We start from the raw sequence: 19,320 nt of genomic DNA, 5'->3' as shown, positions 1-19,320 counted from the left end.
TTGTTTGCGGCCAGGGACAACGCCCATTGTCCCCTGTGGTTTTCCCTCGAGGACGGCAGTGGTCCACTGGGGCAGGATGCGCTGGCGCACGACTGCCCGCGGTCTCCCCTGTATGCCTTCCCTCCCATTCCCCTAATCTTTCCAACTCTGATGAGGGTCGTTCACGGGGTCATCAAGGGTTCCACGGTTGCTCAGTGGGCTCTGACAGGACTGTGTCTCTGTTTTTGAAGGGCGCCAGGTGGCTCAATCCCCCCGCACGTCCCATGGCGCCATTGTGGGACCTGACGGTGGTGTTGGAGGCCCTGCGGGCTGCTCCGTTTGAGCCACAGGCGGACAGGCGGATCTGAAATGGCTTTCTATTAAGACGGCCTTCCTTCTGGCCATGGCGTCCGGAAAGCGTGTTGGGGAACTGCAGGCGTTGTCTGTTCATGAGTCTTGCTTTAAGTGGAATGATGAGGGCTCTGGTGTTACACTGTGGCCTGATGCCACTTTCCTTCCCAAGGGGGCTACGGTAGGGGGTGAGATCCAACCCCTCGAGCTGGCACGATTGGGGCCACCAACAGCGGACGAGCCGTTGTGCCTGGTTCGTGCCTTGAATGTGTATATCCGGGCCACGGCTTCAGTGCGCCGGTCTGATTGCCTGTTTGTTTGCGATGGCGGTCCACGCAGGGGCCTGGCGCTGTCCAAACAGCGACTCGCTTACTGGGTGGTGGGCGCTATTCAACAGGCTTATGTTTCTCAGGGCCATCTGCCACCGGATGGTGTGCGGTGTCACTCGACCAGGGGGCTCTCCACCTCGTGGGCTGCGATGGCGGGGGTTCCCCTCCACGTCATCTGTGCGGCTGCCTCATGGACGTCGCTGTCTACAATTTCCCGGTTCTACTGCGTGAATGCGGCGGTGCCTCATCCGCTTCAGGGGATCCTGGGGTGACAGTCATCGTCTTGAGGTGAGAACTTGTTCTGCGGGGGTTGCTTTCGATTCCTTGGGACTTTGTTGGTATGTGTCATCCAGTGCTTTATGCACCGCCTCTGGCAGTCTGACAGGATGAAATAGAATGAAAGTTACGCATGTAACTACGGTTCGATGAATCCTGGATGACCGCCAGAGCGTCAGGTCCCTTGGAATCCTCTTGTGCTCGCGAGAAAGTCTAAGGGACTGGCTTCCGGTGTCACGTGACTTATATAGGTGCACGTAGGTCACCGGGAGGTCACAGGTGACTTTGTTTGTATACATTCTCGACCTGCGAGGGCGCGAAGATGATCATTCAGTGCTTTATGCACCACCTCTGGCGGTCATCCAGGATTCATAGAACCGTAGTTACATGCGTAACTTTCGTTTTGCGAAATCAAAAGGCTCCGGTGGTTTGATGGTGAAGGTTGCTGCTGGGGTTGGCACCGTGGCTGCCATTACTGGCCCCGTCGGCGCATTTGCTTGGGCAGCTGCTGTTCCTGCCGTCCCGCTGCTGAAGCTTCCAGCCCCTCGTCGTCCTCCTGCATGGGCTTTGCTCACTCTTTCACACCTCAAAGCACGTCCACTTCTGACACCATGTCGTGTTGGGTTCTGTGTCCAATAAAGACTGCTGCTTTAGGTTTCACGGAGCCACTTTAATGAACTGCTCAAAACAACACAGCCATTCGGTAGTAGAGTACCAATGTGTAGTATCAAGGCACCTTCCAAGCATGGTCTGCCCTCTGGTGGTGACACAAATATACAACTTTAGATTACGCCAGAGAGTGGACTCCTGCTCCATCACACAGAAATCCTCTGACTGTCTCTACATTCAGTTCAAAGAAATACAAATGAGTAATAATAACTGAAATAATCAAGGCAGAAATATAGACTTGTTGGAGGTTTTTATTATTTGTGTTTTCTTTGTAGGACTTCAAAGCCAATTTTTAGTCTCTCAGGAAATCTAAATGTAACCCCGTTTATTATTTTGATATTGTTAAAAGAAGTTCCTATTTTGTGATTGTTCTGGTATATTGCATTGTGATGAGAAATGATTAAGTTTGAATGCAGTATATTGTTTACCTGAGTCTACTTTTATTTTTACCATTTTACCTTTAAAAGTGTTTTGTTTCCTGAAAGTATTGCACTTTTCTGTGTATTTTATTTTATTAATTTATGGGATTTATTTGTATGTTGATACCTACCGTCATGGGAGAGCGAATGAGCAGACATTCGGTGTTGGAGAGAGTGCTGGAGGGGGACGGCTTAGACGGACGGTGTTTGGCGAACGTTGGAGCTCGGACGGTTTGACAGCACGGCTGGCGGGACTTTTCTCGGCGGTTTTCAGAGCGGGGTCTCGTTGCTGGCTTGCCAAAGATGGCAGCCAAGTGAGGAGACCTGATAAACCAGAAGCTGATTGAGGACATCAAGGCAAGGAAGATGAAAGTGAAGCAAGTTTGGCAAGAAGCAACAGCGACAACAACGTGACTGTATCGATGACGGGTGATTGTATGGACGGAGAGGGTGATCTGAACCCATGGCAAGTAGTTAATAGGAAGAGGAAAACTAGAAATGCGCAGTCAGACAGTCAGTCATCTGAATCAGAGGTCGAAGAGGCTACGAGAAGAGCTAAAACAAGCCGGGATGATCAGTCTTCTGGGGATGAGCAGAATGAGTGGAAAGTGATGATTACATTTAAAGAAGAAGATGTTCAGTTCCACCCGATTAAAATGGCTAAACAAGTAGAAAAACAAATGGGTAAAATTGAGTTTGCTAAGTTTCTGAACAATAAGCGGCTGTTGATTTTTGCAAATAATAAAGCACAGAGAGATGCATTTCTACGTCTGGATTGTTTGTGTGGTAAAAAAGTTAATGCTCATGTTCCAGGGAGTGCCGCTAAGCTGAGAGGAGTGATTCGGGACGTCCCTCTAACAGTGTCCATGGATGAACTCATTGCAGAAGTGAAAGGTGGGAAAGTGGTGAAAGCGGAACGGCTTCAAAGAAGGAAGAATGGTGTTAAAAGCGACAGCTTATCGGTGGTACTGGATTTCAAAAATGCTCTTCCTAAACATGTTATTGTGGGATTCGTCAGTTATGAAGTCAGGGAATTTATTCCAGCTCCTCAGGTGCTTCAAGTGTCAAAGATTTGGGCATACAGCTTCACAGTGTAGAGGGAAACTGAGATGTGCCAGATGCGGAGGGGAGCATGAGTATGGTAAATGTGACAAAGAGGCTCAAGTTAAATGCTGTAATTGTGGTGGGGAGCATAGTGCCGCCTATGGTGGCTGCCCAGCCCAAATCCAAGCCAGAGAAGTTATGAAGTATAAAGTAACAAATCAAGTGTCTTATGCAGGCGCAGTCAAAAAAGTGAAGCAAACTGAAACAGTCGGTCATCCATCTGCTACAGTGTCAAACCCTTTGCCCCCTTGCAGACTGCAAGTCTCAGGTCTGCCTGCGCCGCAGAGACAGAGAATGCTGGAAGGCGAAGAAGGTTTCAGAAGCATCAGTAAAGACATGTATACTGTGGACAAGGTTAGCCTGGTTGCCTTCATATGTCAAGTAATCGAAGTGGCAGTACGGAGGGAAAGAAGAAGGGACAGAATCAGTGGCATGGTGGAGGCAGCAATTAAGTTCCTAGCGATTAAAGAAGGAGAAATAAGGAAGATAAATGAGTTGGTTAAATCAAATGATGGAAATGAGACTACTGCTGATTAGGGTGCTAATGGTGTTCCATATTCTACAGTGGAATGCCAGGAGTTTAATTGCAAATGGTCAAGAATTCAAAAAGGTTATTGCAGATATGGAAAAGACTCCTGATGTCATTTGTGTTCAAGAAACACGGTTAAGACCACATTTGGATTTTGTTCTTCCGGGTTACGCAGCAGTTAGGTGGGATAGGAAAGAGTCTCCTGGTGGTGGCTGCTTAACATTTATTAAAGACTGTATGGCTTTCAGGATGGCAGGTGCTTCTAGAGTGCAGGAATGTGTAGTGATTAAGGTGTGCAGCCCCAGAGTTGATCTTACAATTGTCAATTTTTACAACCCATGCAAGAAGCTGACACAGCAAACGTTTCTGGACATTTCTGCTACAGTGGAAAGGCGAGAAATCTGGTGTGGAGACTTTAATGCCCACAATACTCTTTTTTTTAATATATTTTACATTTTCTGAGAGCTTCTCTGAGCTCCAGGGCCATATATTGCAGGAACTGCAATAACTGAAGTCTTTTTTTTTCTGCAGCTTTATTGTGCTGTCTTATTAGCAAAAATATCATCTGAGAAATTTAATTGAAAATCTTTTATTAATTTACAGTGTCACAGCAGCAAAGTCAACCCCCCCCCCCCAAAAAAAAAAGAACAAACACTGAGCACTATGCATTAAAGGCATAATATACATACAATATAATAGAATTCATTCTTTTTAAACGTATGTACCTACAAATAATAATGACAGCAATTTAATACATATTAGTAATAGCTATTTCTTAATTAGGTATAAACTCTGGCTGGACTTTTTGGTGCAATGTGTGCATTTATTCCTCGGTTAATGGCAGATGGCTTCCAAACAGAAGAAGCACAGAGCCATGGGGGATGAGGAGTGGGTTTCCTGCCTGCGAAGGTTTCCTGCTTCCAGCGTTTGGCCCTCTGAGGCAGGAAACAGAGCAGCACCACGCCAGAGAAAGTGGCATGATCTTTATATGAAGGTAAAGATGGACAGAATAATCAGCATTCAGTGTGCACTTATTAAGAATAAACTTAATTAAAATAAAAGTGGGAGGCATTATAAGATAGATTGAGAAATGCTCAATGCAGCTGAGGGGACAATCATCTTTGGCCAGACGCAAACATGTAGCTGCAGTTTCCATGCAACAAAGGTATTGTTAGTATCTCATGAAATGAATGCGTGCAGGTGTTTTATTGTGTATGAATGAATTCCTTTTCCTTCCCTGTGCTCTTGCAGCCTTCCAGCAGTGTCCCGGTCACATCATCCAGGTCCGTCAGCAGCAGCATCTGGACAGACTGCTCCCAGGCCCTCTTTGAGTTTGGCATCGGTAAATATTAATGATATTACAGGTGTTGGTAATGTTAAAACTGATTAACGTTGCTGTATGAAAGAGGGAACAGGAAACGGGAGTTGATTGAGGAGAAAAACTGGAGCACAAGGCAGTTTGTCTGCCATATCAAAGTGGCTATGTATTTAGGCCACTGCTTCATGGAGGTGAAAAGAACTACACAGCATACAGTCAGTGACAGAAGATGAGTTAGTCCATTAATAGCAGTTTGTCTAAGAGTGTTTGTTAGTTTCTGGTTATGTTGATGGCAGGTTACTGTAACTTTTGGACAGCATTGGTCTAAGTTTTTTCTCTCGTTCAGAACAATGTGGACCAGAGCAGTGTGGAGAGAGGAGACGATGGAGATGGAGGAGGTGATTCCATCACATGGGATGGAACTTTGAAGTATCTGTATCTGTCTCTTTTGTTTGTTTGGTCATTTCTAGCCTGTTATAATGTCAGTTTTGCTTGAGCAAAAGCACAACACAGACTTATCCAGGAAAACACAAATAAATAATAGGACTGTGCATCTATACTGGTCTCTAAAATTGATTGATTAATTTGCCTTTGATTCGATTCAGCAACGCATCACTGCAGACCTGCCAAACTGCACACATTTCGCATAACAGGTGTGCAGTTTCATATCAAAAAACACTGGTACGATTCATCTGTCTAAATTTCTCAATAAGCCACCGACACCTGTGATTTCAGCTGTACACCTGATATAATAATGTCTGTAATCGGCATACATCAGTGGGTGTGGCAGAACAACTTGAATCAATCAAGCTGAAACCAGCGGAGAATCCCATGTCAAACGGCGTTAGCCCATCAGCCCCACAGGTGGAGCTTTCCCAACTCCATTCCTCTACTCAGGGTGTGTTCCAAGTGGTTAACGGTTGTGTTGGTGCGTCCCGTCCCGTCGCAGGGTCACAGTTGTTCTACAAGTTGGAGCACTTGCAACCTTTTTTTCATTTCTTCCTCACCTTTAAACGGGGGGAGCAGTGAGGGAGATTTAGGCAGGTTACAAAACCTTACATCAGTATTGACATTAAATGTACTCAGCAGCCCTGAAAAACATGGGACAGGAGGAAGAAAATGGCTGAGTCCTGCCCCTTCCTCACAAAATCATATCATCATCAATAGAAAGACGTTAGCAGAGTGAGCAGGAGGAGGCTCGGCACACACATGCCAGGTTGGATCGTTCACCCACTAATAGGGTTAGACCGTCGGGAGACAGGTTAGTGTTACCTTACTGACGATGTGTTGTTGCAATATTAATCCTGCTATTCATTCATTTAATCATTTAAACCCATTTATTATCAGAAAAATTAAGATGAGAAGGTGTAGCACTTCTATTTGATCCGATATGGGATCCTCCATTGTGGCTCAAGTTTCCGTCAGCTCAAAAGAAGTTTTGAACTTTGCAACATTGCAGGTCTTTCTCCTGTTGCTCTGAGACTTGTGTATGTTGTCGATGAAGAGATGATGGTGGCTGAGCGTCATGCAGCATGTCTGCGCCTCCTCCAGACCTGCCCACCTCCATCGTCCCTCTTCTTCCCTACAGGGCCTGTGGTGCCTGAGCTGAAACCCGCTGCTGTCAGAACGGGCAGCAACACAACACTGTTCACCTGCTTCCATCGTTTGGTCCCTCCGTATGGAACCATTGCTCCACAGCAGGAGTGTCAAACACACAACCTGCAGGCCAAAACATTCAAACCACAATGCGGCATTAACTTTTTTTAGTTGTCAGGTGTTTTCACTGAGCCAAGCCTGCTGATGAGGGGTCTGGGTGGGCAGGACGGGGCCCTCATGAAGTTATCGAGTATTTAAAAACAAATTAAAACATTAACTGAGAAAATAATACATATTCAAATAATACATAGAAGCTCCTAAAATAACAAATTTTTGTTGGCATGAATGCACTTCTCCCGTGAAGTCGAGAAAAAGTCAAGCAGTGCACTAAATTCTACAGATGGGGTCAAAATAACCAATAAGAAATACAGAAAGCTTCAGTGTATTTGTGATCTGCTTAAGTTCAGGCTCTTGGTTATCCCAGTAGGTCTGCTTGTAGGATTTTATATTTAACATGCAAAAATATATTTTTGGCAACCTCACACCCTCAGAGGAGGCAGAGTTTTCTCCGAGGGTGAATGCTAGCCCTGGGCATCGGTGAGTTTCCCCCTGTGGTCTCTGGTTCCCCAGGACCCCAGGCTGGGATGAAGAGGAACAGCAGAGACCTCTTGTTATGCTTTGTAATTATATCGGTTTTTCAACCTCTGTGCTGCTGCTACAAGGAATTTCAACAAACCTTTCAACTCTTTCAAACTTTTAACCCAACTTCAAACTTTTTCATACGGAGCCCAGATATTAGCGTGAGAAAAACCAGCGTTTTTTTTTTTTTTTTCTTCACTTTTCATGACACAGCATGGAAAAAAATGGACAAAATACAGAAGAAACAACTTTTTCAGGAACCATTTTTCCTGACTGTAGATTATTTTTCTTAATTAATTTATACAGTTTCCTACATGTAGTTATTATTAAAACAAATTTTGGATTTCTGAATGTTTTGTTTCAGTCTCTCTGTCTTCAGTCGGGAAATGTCTTCTTTCAAGCTCCAGACACCGTCTTTGTCCTTCTTCTCCTTATCGTGAGCAGCATCGACCAGTTTCCAAGCTTTGTCCAGCTCCTGTAGTGGAGGCGAAAGAGTTCAGTCAAATCCCCAGGACGTCTTGATGTTATTAATATTACATTTTAACAGGGCTCATTAAAAATACAGTCAGTCTGAAAGCTTCTCAAGACACTACCAGTCATCTGACATAGAAACTACAGATTTTTTGACTTTTTTTCAGTCTAAGGAGTCGTCATTTTCACTCAGTAACAAAAGGTGCAGTATGTTTGGTGGATTCTGAATTTCTTTCCTTTTCAAGCTCTTTGTGCATTCATGACAGTAATAGGCAATTCCTGTGCTAAACACTGTTGCTGGCAATATATACATATATATATAAATATGTATATATATGTATATATATATATTTGTGTATATATATATACACATATATGTATGTATATATGTGTGTATATATGTATGTATATATGTGTGTATATGTATGTATGTATGTATGTATGTATGTATGTATGTATATATATGTGTATGTATATATGTATATGTGTATATATGTGTGTGTGTGTATATATGTATGTATGTATATGTATATATGTATGTATATATATGTACGGATATGTATATATGTATATGTATGTATATATATGTATGTATATGTATATATGTATATGTATGTATATGGACATATATATGTGTATATTAATATATATGTATATATGTGTATATGTATATATGTATATATGTATATATATGTATATATATATATAAGTGAGGAGGACATCTTTGTGTCAGTGTGTATTCAGACAACAGACGTGAAATGAAGCAAAAATATTTAACACTGTGTTAATGCATAGTGCTCAGTGTTTATTCTCTTTTTTTGGGGGGGGGGCTTTGCTGCGGTGACACTGCAAATTAATAAAAGATTTCTCAGTTGATATTTTTGCTAATAAGACAGCACAATAAAGCTGCAGTAAAAAAAAAAAGACTTCAGTCATTGCAGTTCCAGTCAAGTCAGGCCTGCAATATGTGGCTCTGGAGCGCAGAGAAGCTCTCAGAAAATGTAATATATAAGAACGTTTAAACTCTTCAAAACTTTTTATGTCAAGGTTTACTACGAACAGAAAAAAAAAAATGAAAACATTATGTACTTGTTCTAATCTAACACTTCCGGACAATGTCTGGCACAATGGCGTATTGAATCATTCATTTAAAGGACATTTGGACAAAACACATCAAATGTGGATGTTTGGAAATCTTGCTGTTGCATTTAGTCTGCCTACAAGTAAATCACATAGTTGTATTCTGAAGAGAATAAGAGGCCAAAGAAGTCCAGTTTCTCATGAGAACAAATAGGGAGTGAGCAGGCAGGATGAGTTTACTCCCTGCTTTTGACCCTGAAACCGGCCTGGGACCGACAGAATGCACACAGAATGAGCTTTCAGTTACAGCCTGTTATACTGAAGGCCTCAAAATCATGAAACAATCACAGAATACATATGTATATACATATACATATACATATACATATATATATGTATATATATATATATATATATATATATATATATATATGAGGTGAAAATATAGTTAACAGTTGAATCAGTACATATTCTTTAGAATGTGGATAAAATTGTAAATAAACAAGTGAATCTCAGCATAATGATTTAGAATGTGAATAATATGGTGGATAAATGAGTGATCACAGCGTAATGATTAGAATGTGAATACATTATACAACAGAATTATCTTCCTGTAAATAAAACAACTGTCAAAGACAAATCTATCAAGTTTCTCGTAGTACACAGTATACGCTGGCAATGCAAGGAGGCTCCACCTAAATCTTGCCTCGGGCGCCGGATTAGTTAAGGCCAGGCCTGGTAGTGCATCACAGATTTACATGATACATATCAATCATGTTAAAGAGTTTATCAGGAGGAATTAGTTTTATCGGTGCATTGCAGTAATCTGAAACTTCTTCCATCTCCACTCTTGAGGATCCATCAAGGCAAACTCCAAACTGCTGCAATTTAAATGGGTACGCAAACTCCACATAACACCGGGTAAATGTGCTTAACCGTGCCAACTGACTCGTGATCGTGAACTTCACTACCTCCAAAAAAAGTTTAATCTCTACTGAATGTTTGCTTCCTGGAGGGCAAACAGATGTACAGTAGGTTCATGAAAATCAGACACACCAAATCCTAATGACTGAGGGAAATGAGCTCTTACTCAGCTTTTTAAGAGATACATAACAAAGAACAGACTTGACAAGTTTTGGAAACTCCGGACAATTTTCTACAGTTTCCCTGAGAATAACACTGAAAGTTAAAAGGATGAAAAGATCTTATAAAGTGTTTTTAATTAATTTTTCATTCTGTGTGTGCTTTTCTTTTAATATTCTTTTAAATAAAGTGATCAGCCAAAGCGGTTCGAATGACTGCAGGATACCATCCACTGACATGAACACCTGGCATGTAAGCTATGTGAGAGGAAATAAACCGGATATTCACATGTATAGCTGGATGGACATCAGCTGTACTTGCAGTGTTCAGACCCACAATGAAGCATTTTATGTACTTTGACTAGTTTTGTTAGAGCGATGCGTAGTCACAATTTATTTAATTTGACATGACCTGTATTTTTCTCACCAGGAAATAGCTTTCACACAGCAGGCAGTTCACAGCAGGTGGCAGCTGTTTTTTTCATTGTATGGAACTTTTCAACACGTGCACACTTTGTGAAAATGGATTATTTCCGTCTCCAGAAAACAGTCACAATGTGACTGCATGCATCTACAATGAATGACTTACCAGTGGAACAATATTGAGATTTTGCCCAATTAATGGTAGAGGAAAAATGAACTTTCTGTGTGTGTGTTTCCATTTGTGGGTAAATAGTCATAATAGCATGCCTTGTTTTTTTAATTTAAGCATATAAAACGTACTCAGTTTGATATGTATGATGATGAAAATGAAAAATGTAAATAACTGAGCAAATTCTTGTGAACCTTATTCTAGAAAGGACAAGAAAGAAGTCTATGCTTACTCCTTTTAGCTCTTTACTAATGCAATGCTGTAACTGTTATACACGATACTCTGTACACTATATTAATATGAATTACATTTTTTATAGGCTATACTTTTAGATGTATTGTACAGTCAATACAGATCATTTTCAATCTGACAGAATTTCACTGGAGCAACTTTCCACATTTTGGCCTTTTGTTTGTGTTCATAGAGTTTTGCTGCTGCCCTGGAATCCCAGCTTTAGTCGAGCTGGATTGATGATGGTTGGACATGTAGGGACCAGCAGTACTCTAGACCTTCAACATCACTGCACAATCTTTTTTTTTTCCTGTTTGCATTTCCATCTTCCATTTCCTGTCTTTCTTGGAGATTCAGTTCGATCATGATTCTCCAGGGATGTGTCAAAAGATGAATCACCACTAGAAGCAGATCCATCATGGCCTCCCGCCGTCCCTCTGTGGCTTTACGCTGTATGAATTTTCCTATCATGAATCTGATTTGAACCAACTAAATACACTAAAACCAAGGAATTTCCACATTCTTCTGCATATTATAAAATCATTAAAATCTCAAAACTTATTCTAATTTTGGATATGGTGATTTCTTAGGAGAGCCACGCCTCGGGAGGCAAATGAAATTTCAGTCTTTCGATGAGCTGTTCGAAGTGCCTGTAACAGGAACGACACACACTGTTCCACAGAAACATGCAGGACGGTGCTTCCTTTCATTTTGGAGCTCATATGCAACCATGTTTAGCAGGGAACGATCACCAACAGAGCCATTTGTCGTCTACCTGTGGTTTATCCAGTAACCATGCCAACCACAGGCTTGTCTGGTGATGTGCCGCTGAAAGCAAATGATACTTTCAGAGGTGAGCAGAGTAATCCCACAAGAAGCATGACAGCCCCTCCTGCATTCTGCACTTCCGTTATTGCAGACACATAATTGGAAAAGCTTGTGGAAAATGGCCATGAAGAAATGTGTGATCGCCGCATGAATACCTGGAGGTAATTATAGCTCAACATCGGAAGCTTAAAATGGTTGAAGTTTAATGTGATTCGGGAGCATGAAAGCATTTTTATCAAGCTGTGGTCATGAGGTACATATTCAAGGAAGAGAGTACTTTCAATCCAGTCTGGACTTTTGTTATTTGCGCTTCCTTCACTCATTATCGGTGTGATTCCATCTCTGCAGAGAGAAGAAGTGAAGCTATAGCTCGAGTTGATCACCTGGTGACAAAACACACACTGCGCACGCCGGAGGCCCCTTATAGCATTGATTGCTGCTGCGCCTCTTCTTGTACTGCCCTATTGTACTTGCACTTTCTCTTTTCACCACAGAAACCACAAGTAATGAGACAAATTAACGTGCGAGATGAAGTGTTCAGAAGTAGCTTCAGGTGCGGTGCGGCAGCCAGTATCAATAGATGGTGAGTGGTTTAGATTTATTTATTTATTTACATCAGAGAACCTACACCTGAATGTAAATTACCCATACAGTTCTTGATGTCAAGCGATGAGATGTATCAGTGCATGTATGTATGCACAGTACATTGGAGCAACTGTTGAATGTAAATCATGGCGTCATGGCTGTTTACTTTCAATCTCTTAGAAAAGAAGGTGCCATTCATTTCCTGTGCCGCTTATTCACTGAGAAGCCTCTACTGATGTATGATAAATGTTGTTGTCAAACTAATTATGGTGAAAATGAATTCTGTTGCTCCACTGAACCCAATGAACACCTTGAAATTCTACATTATTGCTGTGTGTTTTCCTCTATGTTCACTTTCAGGAATATTGTGGATAATTTAATTGTGTAGACCTGAGGCTTCTCCAGTAGCTCCCACAGATTTATCTGAACATTTCAGTCTTTGAGTCACTACTCCAGTTCCTCTGCTAACGCAACACGAGCAGCTCCATGAGTGCATGAGTGCTTTCTTATTGGCAGGCTTTTAGCCTTGCTGTTGTGCACTGAGAAAAAAAAAAAAACCAAAACAATAACAACAACAAGTTGTTGTTATTGGTTTCAAGTAGGGATGCACTGATACCACCTGAAATGATGAGCACAAGAATGAGTGCTCATTTATTTATTTATTTATTGTACAGCCTGTTAGAGATTGCAGACAGAGACAGCGAGCTAGCTGCAGCCACTTGCTGCTAATGAGTGTATCAGTTAAATAATGTTTAGCATGTAGCGTCACTGGTGTGTGAGCCCTGAAACGCTTTAGCATGTAGCTTGTAGCATGTAGCAGGGCTTGGAAATTAATAGTCGTCCGTTCTCTGAGTGATATCAGACTAACTCTGCTCGTCTGAACGTCAATGGTCACTAAGTTTCTGGTGTCGATTCATTTTTTCGCCTAGTCTTGATATTTTGACAGAACATCATTCACGGTCTGTTTTACATTTGACATTCTCATCAATATTAAAGAATCCTACAAGCACACACATCACTCGTTTTCTCTTGTGTACCTGGAGGCGACATTGCTAAAGCATGAAATCATGTAATACTCTGCAGGCTGTATCCGGGCTCATGAATACTGTGCAGTATGGTACCGATGTGGTGTGAGTGCATCCTTAGCTTTATGTTTTGAAGGTATCTTAAAGTCTACTGATGCAGAGATTTGTGTTCTTCTTTCATGGCGTTGTGCTTTCTCGATCAGTGCTAAATTGGATGATTACAAATGCTTGGGCATATTTTGGTTTTAAATCACAGATTAATAAGAAATTATAATTATGTAGATTCATTATTCCTTCTGTGGTGAGGCTGAAGAAAATCTGAGATCCTCTGTTCTGATATGTTACATTCAGTTAGTGTACAGCTTCACTCCTCTCCCCAAACTTTACTGTTTTGACATTCAGAGAACTGCCTCCAACAGTTGTCGCCTTGAAATGCATCATTTGTGTTGGGTGATATTTTGTCAGCGTGTGCGCAGCATGCAGCTGCAGCCTCATCTCTGGACTTACATTAGCTCCAGTGGGACGAAAACTCACTGCTGTTGTTTCATTTATACGGTCGACTGACGTTCCGAATTATTTTCTGCTTAATTTATTTACGAAGTCTGCAGTGAGGAAATCATTAATCACCTCATAAATGGAGGTCAGTCCAGGAATTTTGCGCATCAACACTTTTCCCACATTCTGCCTCCACTCTTCTATTATGCAGTAGTAGCTGGGGGATGGATAAAAATCAATTATATACATTCACCTGAGCTGAACGTTCGAATATTGAGATAAGGACGCGACGAGAAAGGGTGACTGAAATTTATACCAATGACAATAATGTGGAGAATGTGGAGTCTTTAGTAATTTGAGGGATTTTCAGGTGTGTTTGGATGAAAAATGCAAAACTGAGTTGATTCTTGGACATTAGTTCCATTTGTAATTCATCACGTCCCGTTTCTTATTAATATGCCATACTGGTTCTCACCAGTGGTGGAGGGGGCTTCCACTCCCCCTCTTGATCATATATTTCCTCTTGTATCATTCCAAGGCTGGCATCAATATTTGTTCAAAGAGGAAAGAAACATCAAATAAAATCATACATGAAACATATGTTTTTTTTCATGAAATAACATCTTACATAAAGATACATCGAAATTCATGTCATTCAGTTCCCTCCTGCGGTTGTTTTTTTACATTAATCTTAATAAACTGTGTTCCTTGTACGGAGAGGTTAAAAATGTGTTGAAAGAACACTCCATTCAGGTTTATGAGGTGCCTCCATCTGCGTTGACGTTGAGGCCGTGGAGGTAGACGGCAGAAGTTGTTTTTCATTACAAACTCACACAGCTCTCAGCTTGGATCTGTCGATGCCACAAGCAATCTGGCAGCCAATTTTCCGTTCGTCCACTTACCTCCACCTCGTGCCTCCTTCTGCGTTCATGTGCAGAGCGGCTGCAGCTTATATCTCCCCGTATCGCAGCTCTCAGGGGGGACGGATCTCTATTCCAAACACGAATCCCAGCGGGGGGAATAGCTTTTGATCTCTGTCTCCAGCTCACAAACGCCCCTCTGTGTCCTCCGCCTCACGTCAGTGTTTACAGGCAATATCTGTAAACCATTGTTTCCTCATATGTTACCATCTTCTAACCATCAGTCATTCCTTGTTTACACAATGTTAGAAGTGAAAACATCGTTTTTGGGTTTTTGTTTTGGGAAAACCTCACATTTGTGTTGGAAATGTATTGAAAATTATGTCTATTGACACCAAAATGGCAGAAACGATGAAAACGATGCAGTTAGCATGCTTGGTTACCAGTGATGGCAGTAACAGTGTTAAAATAAACAGTGTTACTATTTTTAGTAACAAGTAATCCAAACAATTTTTTTTTTCTCTAGCGTTACAATGCCGTTATCGTTACTGACAATAAAATTCTGGGGTTTTTTCCGTTACTATAATTCAAATCTTTCAGCTGGTTTTTCCTCCAATGGAGTCCAGCGGAGCCGGCCGAGCGTAGAGTTTGTGTACAGGAAGAAGGAACCACATTGGTGCAAAGTGCATCACGTGACGTGACAGAGAAACAGCCATAGTGAGAGCTGATCATTCAGCCTTTAAATCATTCTAAATGAAAGTAAAGACATTCAGTGTTTCCCCTACGATTGGCCCCTTGCAGGGGTGGGGGGGTGGGGGGTGGTTCGCGTCAGTCGTTGTCGCTGTGGTACAAAAACTCCAAATAAGGAATTTGAGTCCTAATACGTTCTTCTTTTTTTCATTTCTAGCTGGGCAACGACTAAATTTCTTAATTGCGATTAATTGTACCCCAATCCAGGAGTTAAAGGTGCTGTAGGCAGGATTTTGCTAGTCAATGCTAAATTTTCTGTGTTTTCTTTGGATTAAATGTTGGAGTATCCATTGATAATCCTTTAGGAGTGTAGCATAACTGCTCTACCGCGAGGGCGCAGCGTTTCCATCTGTCTCTGTTCTGAGCTGAAAAGGAATCTCACAGCTCCAGGTATCTTTGACCAATCAGAAGAGCCCATGAGGCTCTAACCGTGATTGGTTGAGGGGCGTTCGTCGCACGTTCTTGTGGGAGGAGCTTAACTTGCGTAAGGGCGTGATGTCAGAGAAAACAGGACAGGATTGGCTGTGCTGGGTTTCAAATCGCCATCTTAGATGGGTCAAATCGCCATCTTGCTTAGGTAACCCTAAGCAAGATGGCGGAGATGCCGAATCCTGCCTACAGCACCTTTAATCGCAATTAAAATGGCTCATTTGAAGTCTGCCGATTCCATTCAAAATGTGTTACATAAATAATTTTACAATTGATCAAATATGATTTATAATGGCTTAAAATACCAAGTCTTTATCAAGATTGCCCCCCAACGCACACACACACACACACACACACACACACACACACACACACACACACACACACTCACACACACAATAGCAGAGCAGATGAAAAATGGAGGTTTCTTATGAGCGCTTGCTTCCTCAAACTTCATCCTATCTCCAAGACAGCCTAATTTCAGTCACGCCGAATTTTGCCTCATACTTACCTTTATTAAGCCTGATTGTGTGTTGAAGGTAAATGTACTTTATTTTGCGTGTTTTCAGCGCCTGAGAAACGCCCAGCTGGCCGAAACGCTGCCCGACAAAACTCGCGATTTAAGTTTCACTTTCATTTTCTTCATATTTGCGCTTGTTATTTCAGTTTGTGCCTCATACCAGCATTTTCCTCGTGATTTTTCTGATAATTCGGCCGAGTTCAATATGGCAAATAATGACATGGAGGAGCCAGTTGAGGGGCTTCTGGTATCTAATTAGAATTGTGATTATATATTGTACGCACAGCCTTTCATGTGAGTGAAAACGTCACTTGATCAACTTTTTTCCATTTAGGTCAGCCTTAGCCACCTGGTTGTGTATTGGCTATTACTCTTACATAAAATCTAGAACATTTCAATGCTGGCCTCATCATGCACTTCAGTTGTTGGAATTTGCGTGTTCTTCCTGTTCATATGTCAGTTCGCTCAGGGAGCAGGTGACAAGGCAAATGAGACTGGCGTTAACGCCTCGTTTACGCGACAATGTTTCAAGTAAAAATGCATCGTTTTTGCATTTTAATTTCAGAAAAAATTCATGTTTATATGGCAACATTCCAAAGCCCAGAAACATCCAGACAGTTGTGCTGTTGTCCATTGACCTGACAGGGTCGGAGCATTTTTTAAAAAAGTCCACCTTGGGAGTATTCTCAAAGTTGAATTTTCAGTGGTTCAGCATTGTAACAGTGGCAATTGCTTATACTTTAACTCTTACTAATATATTTGCTTTTGAATTGTACCTCTCTATGGTTTTTGTCTCACGACTACCGTGTGAACATGATTTATCTTCATGTAGATTTTCACTTACTGGCAGCCTTTCTACTGCACAACCCAGCAAACGTCCTGTTGTTAGCATTGCATTTTCTGGTCTTTCAAGAAACATTCACAGAAAAATATTCCCAATACATCACCTCTGTAAGTATTTGTATTTTGTCATTGTTAGCATTTGTAAATTGTGCAAAACACGCTAACCCACTTATTGTTTGACTCAAACTATAGTTTAGTTTGTGGCTGTCTTTTCATTTAGCTTCAGTGATAAATAAAAGATAATCCTATTAGTTTTCCAATTACATTTATATATCTGCATCTGATGTTTGACTCAGATGTATTGTCTTCTTTTCTCTCATCTTTCAGTTCACAGCAACAGGTGCTTTGTTCTACGCTGGCTTCAGCCACATTGTCCATTTCATTCGGCAAGATCTCTCAGCCATTCTCCAGAGACGTCATCTCCTCTGAAACCAGCTCCTACAAAGTGGAGTATCGCTTCAGGATGAAGGACTCAAAGCCTATCACAAAGTGATGGAGAAATAAACTCTCATACTTCGAGACTGAAGGCAGAAGTATCGAACACCGCAGTACAATCAGTGGCTTCATCAGCTGCATTCAAAATAAAATCAGAAAATAAAATGTTATGTTGTGCAAATTACATATCCACAGCCAAAACCAAAGAGCTCGTTTGTCTAGAAGTTCAGTACTTAGAGAAAAACCGTTTGGATTTCATGAACCACAGACACTTCTCTTCGTCTGCAGATAATCAGACCTTTAGTCCAACAGATATGTTCAGTTTCATTCTTCCTAACATTTTCAAATGTCAGGAGTAATTCACACCTCTGGATGTAATTCACACTGACCTGAAGTTAGAGAACATCATGTTGGTTGACCAAAAGTCCCAAACCCTGAGTCAAAGTTCCTGGGTTTCATCTGGCACACAAAACATTAGCGTCCCTGCTATAGGGTTGTTTCTCTCCCCTCAGGTCACCGCAGGTATTGCTTGGACCACCTCACTCTGGTCCCTGGGGTCTTTCTACCTCGGTGCGCTGCTCTTTCCTGGCAAGAGTCTATATGAAATAGTAATCATACAGAAGTCTTCAATTAGTTTGGTTTTGAAGTGACAGAGAAAGAACTAAAGCCAATGTTTAACTTTTAATGAAGAACTCAATGAGGATTACCGTATTTGAATATTTCAGTCATGAGCAGAGTCTGCAGATTTTTCTTCTTCTCTTGATTCTTAAATCACACAAGTAGGAGAAAGCTGAGCCCCAAAAGCACAACGAACCTAACCTTCCTCAAACCTCCACATCATCCTGTTTTCTTCAGTGTAACCACTTTAACTTGGACATTTAAGTGTCAGTTAGGACCATAAGAGGTGATTTTACAGGAGCTGCTGCTTAATATTTTGACCTGTTTTGCGTGAGTTGGGAAGGTCGAGACCTCACCGGGAATAACTTTGGCCTGAAAGTTTGGAGAGCCCCGGGCTGCTTTCCAAGCTGAAAGAAACCTCTGTGCCACAGAGAGAGAATAGACACACGACGACACTGCGTTCTGAAAACAACGCCGAGGAAACATTTGTTGTAGAAAAACAAGTTAAAAAAAAAGGTCTTCCCCAGATTTTACTTAGCAGCCTTACAGGTTAGCATGCTAGCTTCCTAATTGAACCTCGTCAATAGAATTGTGACTCGTTGACTGTCATCAAAATATCAACCTTGAAATTAGAGTTCAAACTGGAATTTGGACAGTGGTGTGTTGTTGTTGTTGTTTTTAATTTTATGAATGTGCACACATTGGGGGCAGCAGAACCTTGGTTGGCTCCAGAGCCTTCATTGGCTGCAGGGTCTTTGAGAGCTACAGGACTTTCAGGAGCTGCAGAGGTTTCGGCAGACAGACACTCTTTGGGGACCGATCTCAGTGTCTCCTCCATCAAATCCTCCTCTGAACACGTTCATTAAGGTGCAGAAGTCCATCAAGCTGCATGAAGAATAAACAGAGTTTCTCTCAGAAACAACACAGCAGTCTTCATGTGTGAACACACTAACAGCCACTTACTGTCTGCTGCTGGGCTTCTGGCTCAGGTGAGGCATCGTGATGAAGGGATGCTCCAGAGCCTCACGGGGGCCGATTCTGCCGTCAGCTTCCACATGGAGCATCCAATCCAACCGGTCCAAAAACACAAGCTTGTCCAGCAGCTCGGTGTCGTTTTCCCGTGGCCCCGGCTGGAATTGGAAACATGGTGAGATCAGTGGGTTTTCTTCTTTTTACAGAAGTCTGATGAACTGAGGAAGTGAAGATAAAAACACCGATTGACTCAAACTGCACAGCAGAGAAGACTTACACAAACCAGGTCCTCGAA

Source organism: Salarias fasciatus, chromosome 5 (assembly GCF_902148845.1).
Source record: "Salarias fasciatus chromosome 5, fSalaFa1.1, whole genome shotgun sequence".
In the NCBI taxonomy this organism is placed as follows: domain Eukaryota; kingdom Metazoa; phylum Chordata; class Actinopteri; order Blenniiformes; family Blenniidae; genus Salarias; species Salarias fasciatus.
Note: the sequence above shows the minus strand (reverse complement) of the source record.